We start from the raw sequence: 6298 nt of genomic DNA, 5'->3' as shown, positions 1-6298 counted from the left end.
CCTTGGTTGCATCAAATAACAAGCAAGACAGAAAAATGTATGCCAAGTCCAGGAACCAAAGCAATTCAGGTTGTAGAAGAGCATTTAAGGAGTTATGCAAAATTTGAATTGAACACATTTGTGGAGTATCAGATCTGGACATGAAGATGAAAACTGCGGGTTGGACCAGAAAAATTAGGCATGGGCACGAAATAAATTATTTTCCTCTGTGTTTATAAAATCCTGTAGGGTGCGAACTTCCATGTTTTTTATGAAAAACAGTTCAACACAACACTAGTGCATATTCAGTTCTCAGAAGAGTATGATAGGTTTAAATTGTCTGAGGTCTAAGCTCTGTCCATGATAATGTACGCGAACAGTATATCCAAAGTAGTTGACCCTCTGTTAGAGTGACAGGCTTGCAGAACTGCATAAAATCCTGCGAACACCACAACATGAACAACTATAGGCCGGTGAGTTAAGAATATAAGAACCTAAGATTGAAGGAAACTACAGTGACCCTATTGATCCATACTAGGCTAACCAGCTGATCTGTGGTTTAAGAAGATAAGTAAGGTATAAACTGACTGGATAAAAATCAAAACCAGAGAAAGGCAGAATATTAATTTATTCTAAAAAATGTGCAACTTGTAAAACTACGCATTATTTACATCTAATACAACTTAAATGAGTACAACTTACAGGGTATTTACAAAGAGCAGCAGCACTTAAAACTAATATATTACCAGATTCCTAAAGAATATTACTTATATCCTGTGATAGTTGGACTAAAAAAAGTGACAAGAGGAATATTGTCATTTATATCTAAGAATTAATACCAAAAATTACTAAAATACCAACACGAAATAACTGAAATAATCAACAGGCCATGGGAAGACCTAATATTACACTCTCCTAGTAACACAGAAACCATCAAAAAACTCTCAGGTTAGTTCTCTGAAGCATATGAGAAAACTCAAATTTCCTACTCTGTGAACCTGCAGTCAGGCTAGTGCAGAATAAAGTCATCTACCGATGATAAAAGTGATGGAAGCAGTCAATCTTTTAGATTTGAAGCTGATACTCTAGTTACTGCTAGTGGGCCTGGCGGAGTATGGCCTTAATGACATTAGTAGGATTAGTGATGGATGTATATTTTTCATAACCATAGTGGACTGTGGCCCCAGTGATGGTACCTAGGTTTCATGGTGATTGATACAGATAGTGACCTAGCCTAGAGGATGGTTAGGTGTGGAGTGACCTAGCCTAGGGGGGTTGTGGGTGATGAGTTGGTGCAATGTAGTTGTTGTTGAGATGGTGCAGAGTGGTTTAACCTTGGTAGTGAGTAGTAGGGGTGGTTCGGAGTGAGCAGCGCGTGACAAATGAGGATTGGAAGGCGAAGGATGTTTGGGTAACGAATTCGTCCTCAACACTGGTGTGGGTGTAGGTCTCATACACCACATACTGGGAGGTGACCGTCCGGGTCAAGTAGTATGGCACACGCTCAGTCTGGGTCACATATCTGCATGAGGAAATCCAGATGATTGAAATAGATTCAGCTGATGGTGTAAAAATTTATGATTAATCAAAGCTCATTAGCCTGGATATGCATCCATATCTGTTTTGAACAGTATTTACTGTAAATAATCCATCTTTGAGTTGCTCCGATTGTTATAAATGAGAAACTGTATTAATTTTGTGACATTAAAGTGGGACCAAAACCAAGGTAGACTTGTTGTCTATAAAATCTGAGTGAGTTTGTAGTAAGAATTTTACCATTAAGATACAGTAATACAGTGGCAAAAGCCAGCAATGTCCTAAGGCAAAATTGGAGAAAAATAATTGGGAATTTACTTCTGATAAAATTTGGGATGATTGAAGATGGAAAACTCACTGATACTTGGTGGCGGTAACTACGAAAGTGTCTCTCTGGAGATGGGTGGATGTGAGGGTGGCAGTGACGGTGTATAGAGACGTGACTGGGCGGGTCCTGGTAGCATAGTCCGTGACAACTGCTGTGTCCGTATATGTCTTCGACTCTGTTTTCGTTATGTATTTTGTTTCTGTCTGGAACTGCATCTGTGTGACATACCTGGTGCCTGTCAGCTTCTGAGGAAGGCACCGAAGGAGATGTGGTCTCAGTACAGAAGACTGAAAAAACTTATTTATATTCCTTAACTAAGCATATGTAGCTGCTTTGAATGGTTAGTTTTGTTTATACTGTTAAAAAAAAGCAAATGTTAAACCTATTCAAATTTTTCTAAGGAACCAGAGTGAATGAACCAGTAAAAGAACAGTTGAAGGAGAGAGGGAGAGAACAAACTAGTACAACCCATGAGGGAGAAAACTGGTAGAATCAGAGGCAGAGAACTAGTAGATTCAAAGGAAGAGGGGCTGACAGGAAGTTTGAGGGCCTGTCATTAGCTGGCAAGCAGATGTTCGAAGGTTCTGCTAAAAAGTTCCAGTCCCCTTAAAATGACAGAAACCGAGCATGCACTTCAAGCGACACCCCAAGCTAAACTCTCTGAAATGGCAGTTGTTAGCAGGATGAAAACTGTACAACATAATGTCCTACACTGGTCCCTTAAAAAATGCAATGAACTGTCTAACCTATACTATCAATTAGACCCAGACATTATCATGCTAAACAGTACTGGCATAAAGGACGAAAGTAAGCTGAAGATTTTTGGCAATACTATACCAGAGGAACAAGACAGGTGAACTGAGTGATGGTGTCGGTGCAGCCGTTTGGTCGCGGTTGAGTCGCAGTGTGTTGCTGGACTTCGAGGACTCCATTCTAGGAGTGCAGGTGGAGACCACAAGAGGACCCATCATCATATGCATGATGTACCTACCTCCCAGATGTCCTTACTTACCCGAACAAGACCTCAACCAGCTACTGCGCCATAAAAAACTAACATACATCATAGGGGACTTAAATGGGCGCCACGTCATACTCAGACAAGGTAATGAGAACAACGTTGGTGCAGCAGGGGAAAACTACAACACCTTGAGCCAGATTTCTAGACACTGATCAGACGTGCCAGTGCCACAACACCCGATATAATCCTCTCTAACAAAGAGGTCTTCCAGAACAGGCACATAACAGCTGGACCCATCCGTACCAGCGACCACCTGCCAGTCACCATGACATTCTCATTCAATCCTATTATGCGCTCCACCAAAGTCAGGTAAAACTTCAAATGGGCAGACTGGGACTCCTTCAAGGAATCTCTCAGTCTCAAGAAGGGGAGGAACCTGAAAGAGGACAGCTGCAATGACATCGACGACAAGGTCGAGCAATGATACACCACCCACAGGACCATTCCCCACCCTCACACGGCTGAAGTAGGTAATCACAAGAAACAGCTAGCCAGTATCCACAGATGGACACAAGAGCTGAGGGACCTGTACCGAGAGCTACAGACGGACATCCAGCACAAGAGCAAAAGTCTACATGAACAAAGCTGGGCCACCTTGGTGTGGGAAGCAGCCAACAACTACCTCGACTCTGCCGCCTTCAGGAAAGGGATCAAGTGACTCAGACTCACTGCTTGGGCAATAGAGGATATCTTAGAGTATGAAAAGAAAAGGAAGATAAAACAAACAAAACAAAATTTGAGATCATAACTATAACTATAGCTAAATTCAAGCCGGCCCCATTGATGATTGACGATGAACAGATTGGTACTCTAAACAAGGCAGGTTGCTAGGCCTCACCATCTCTCGGACGGGCATCACGTCCCACATCAGGGACCAACTAAAGAAAGACAAAGTCGCCACCGCCAAATTACAAATTTTAAACTGTTGCCTGAGAAGATACAAATCCACTTGTGCAAGGCGTTGGTGAGGCCAAAGTTGGAGTGCCCACACATCCCACTCGTCACGCTTGGGAAGACCAGAACTTTCAAAACAAGTGTCAGCCAGTGGCCAAGTGCCACGATTCACCTTAAATTAAAACTCAGATGATATAAGATCATATTTAACAAGTCACAATCTTGTGAGTCCATAACGTAATACAATAGTAGGACTTTCATAAGCGTGTAATTTGTAAAATCCAACTTGTCATTGCCAACCAAAGTAGCCTTAAGTGCAACCTCATCCCAAATCCTAGGTTAGCCAACAAACTGTAATATGTAAAACAAGGGGCGTCGTCCCCCTCTATTTATTTCATTGAATTTATTTTCCAACCTTTCCCCCCACAACTATCTGTCGTGACTTCTCTACCCTTCAAGTTTGGGTGTGCCTTGAGCCTCAGCATGCCGGCATGCCTTACATCCCTTTTCCCACTTTAACGTAAAAGAACAAAAAGAAAACTAGTAGAACCAGTGAGGAAAAGATCAAGTAGAACCAGTGAAGGTGAGAACCAATAGTAGCATTACAGTAACAAACATTATAACTAATTGAGGGAAGAATCAGTGTGAGAAAGAACCAATAGAAGCAGTGAGGAAGAAAACCAGTAAAATGAGATAGAACCAATGAGAAATCTCGTAGAACAAGTAGAGAAATTATGTAGGAGTACAAGTGATAAAAAGTCCGGTACCTTATAGAACCAGTATGAAATATAAGGAGCAGAATTAAGAGAATTCATAAACATAAGTGAAGAAAACCCATTGTGGCCAGAAAGAGCGGGCGGGAACCAATAGAATACCTGCGTTGTGGTGATGAGGTGTGGTGTCGGGTAGGATGTGACGGTCTGCGTTACCAGCACAGTGGACGACTTAACTTGCCATTGAGTCACGTCCTGTAACACAAAAACAGAAACTAGTGTTATTTACTGTTGTGTTGCACTATCTCATCACTTTCACTGAAAAAATATCTACTATTGCACATCACTGCTACAGTGCTACTGTAATACATCACCTGTAATGCACCACTCTTGCTGTAATGCATCACCGTTACTATGTATCGCATCGCGTTACAATATATGTAAACTTTGAATTAGTGTTTGAACATACGTATGTACAGTCCCCTTCACTAGCACGTATACAGGGGCTCATCAGGTTTTGTGCAGTGTGGCAGGCTGGAAGCCCTGTGTTTTGCATTCGACGGAAGGAAACTCGCAATAGTAAATATACTGTGGAATCAGAGTAAAACAACTTTAAAACAAATATCTCAATGTAATTATTTATGGAGTGTTTATATGACGAGCCCCTGTAAGCGCACTATTAAAACTGAAAGGAGCTGTACATAGCACGTATGTGTAACTCGCTCCAAAATGTATCGTTACGATTTTGTGACATAATATGACACAACGGACAAAGAATCTTGACAACACCTCCGTATAGATACCTTTAGGGGCGAAAATAGAACGTGTGTGCATTGTATGTGTTTTCGTTTACATATGTATGCGAGTAAATATATAAGGGGTGGGTATATTTGTGTATAACCCTTTAGTTCCCAAAATGTAACTTTGTACAAGTAAGTAGCAATAAAGGTTTTATGCAAGTGTGTGTACAGTATGTTGTGTACAGTGAGCTTGGGATGAGGTGTAGCACCTGGATGATGGTGGTAGGGATGTTGAGGATGGAGGTGCCATAAAGGGTGGATGGGAGGACTCTGGTGGAGGTAAGAGTGATAAAGTGGGTGCTGGGAAGACACACGCTCCCCTGTCTTGTTCCACCTATCTCCACCCCCAGAGACGACAGTAGCTTTCCTCCTGGGAAGTGGATTTCAGTACCATGAACGCCTAGAGTCACGCTCACACACACCAGCACCACTACCATCAAGGACGAAGACATCCTGTAAGGAAGAAGGAAAGAATTAACAAATAAATTATGAATACAGGTACAGCTTGATCCCACAAATTATTAATCATTGAGATGACAAATACAGTAGGATACAACATTCAGCAAGAAAGGGGCATTTGAAAAAATAATTTATTTCATAGTACAGGCATTATATACACACAAACACGTGGATTCGAGTAGGTAACTAGGTACATATGGTAATGCATATTTTGTTTACTCTGGTTTGTATTTGCATGTGCGCTCTTGGGCAGAATCAAACAAGCAATTAAAGATTACCTAGATTGTAATACAAATATGCGGTTCAACTAAGAGTGTGGAAAGCACAAAATGTTGAAATCTATATCAGTTAACATGTGTAGCAACACTCCACTGCCGTCAACAACAATAGGTTACTTTATCAGTGCCTTCTTTTGCGCAATATCTCCTGATTTTTTCTTCCTGCTTCCACATTCATCAATCTCCGCCTATACACACTCTCAGTGTACCTTTTTTTTTAGATTTATTTCTCTGCTAGAATTCTACACTGTCTGGTTATCTTTTTACCCAGCTTCAAAGCCTTCTAGCCATAT

At 41.3% G+C, this 6298-nt stretch overlaps 1 long non-coding RNA gene across 1 annotated transcript; it reads right to left on the bottom strand.

Moving 5' to 3' along the window:
* Positions 1-590: 590 nt before the first annotated feature.
* LOC121864228 lies at positions 591-4724 on the bottom strand. The gene is made up of 3 exons (XR_006088568.1): positions 4631-4724; positions 1874-2088; positions 591-1501 (listed from the first exon to the last, which is right to left on the bottom strand). It is a non-coding gene; the product is annotated as an uncharacterized LOC121864228 (long non-coding RNA).
* Positions 4725-6298: the final 1574 nt, after the last annotated feature.

Source organism: Homarus americanus, unplaced genomic scaffold (genome assembly GCF_018991925.1).
Source record: "Homarus americanus isolate GMGI-L3 unplaced genomic scaffold, GMGI_Hamer_2.0 scaffold26351, whole genome shotgun sequence".
In the NCBI taxonomy this organism is placed as follows: domain Eukaryota; kingdom Metazoa; phylum Arthropoda; class Malacostraca; order Decapoda; family Nephropidae; genus Homarus; species Homarus americanus.
Note: the sequence above shows the minus strand (reverse complement) of the source record. Positions and strands in the feature narration are given on the sequence as shown.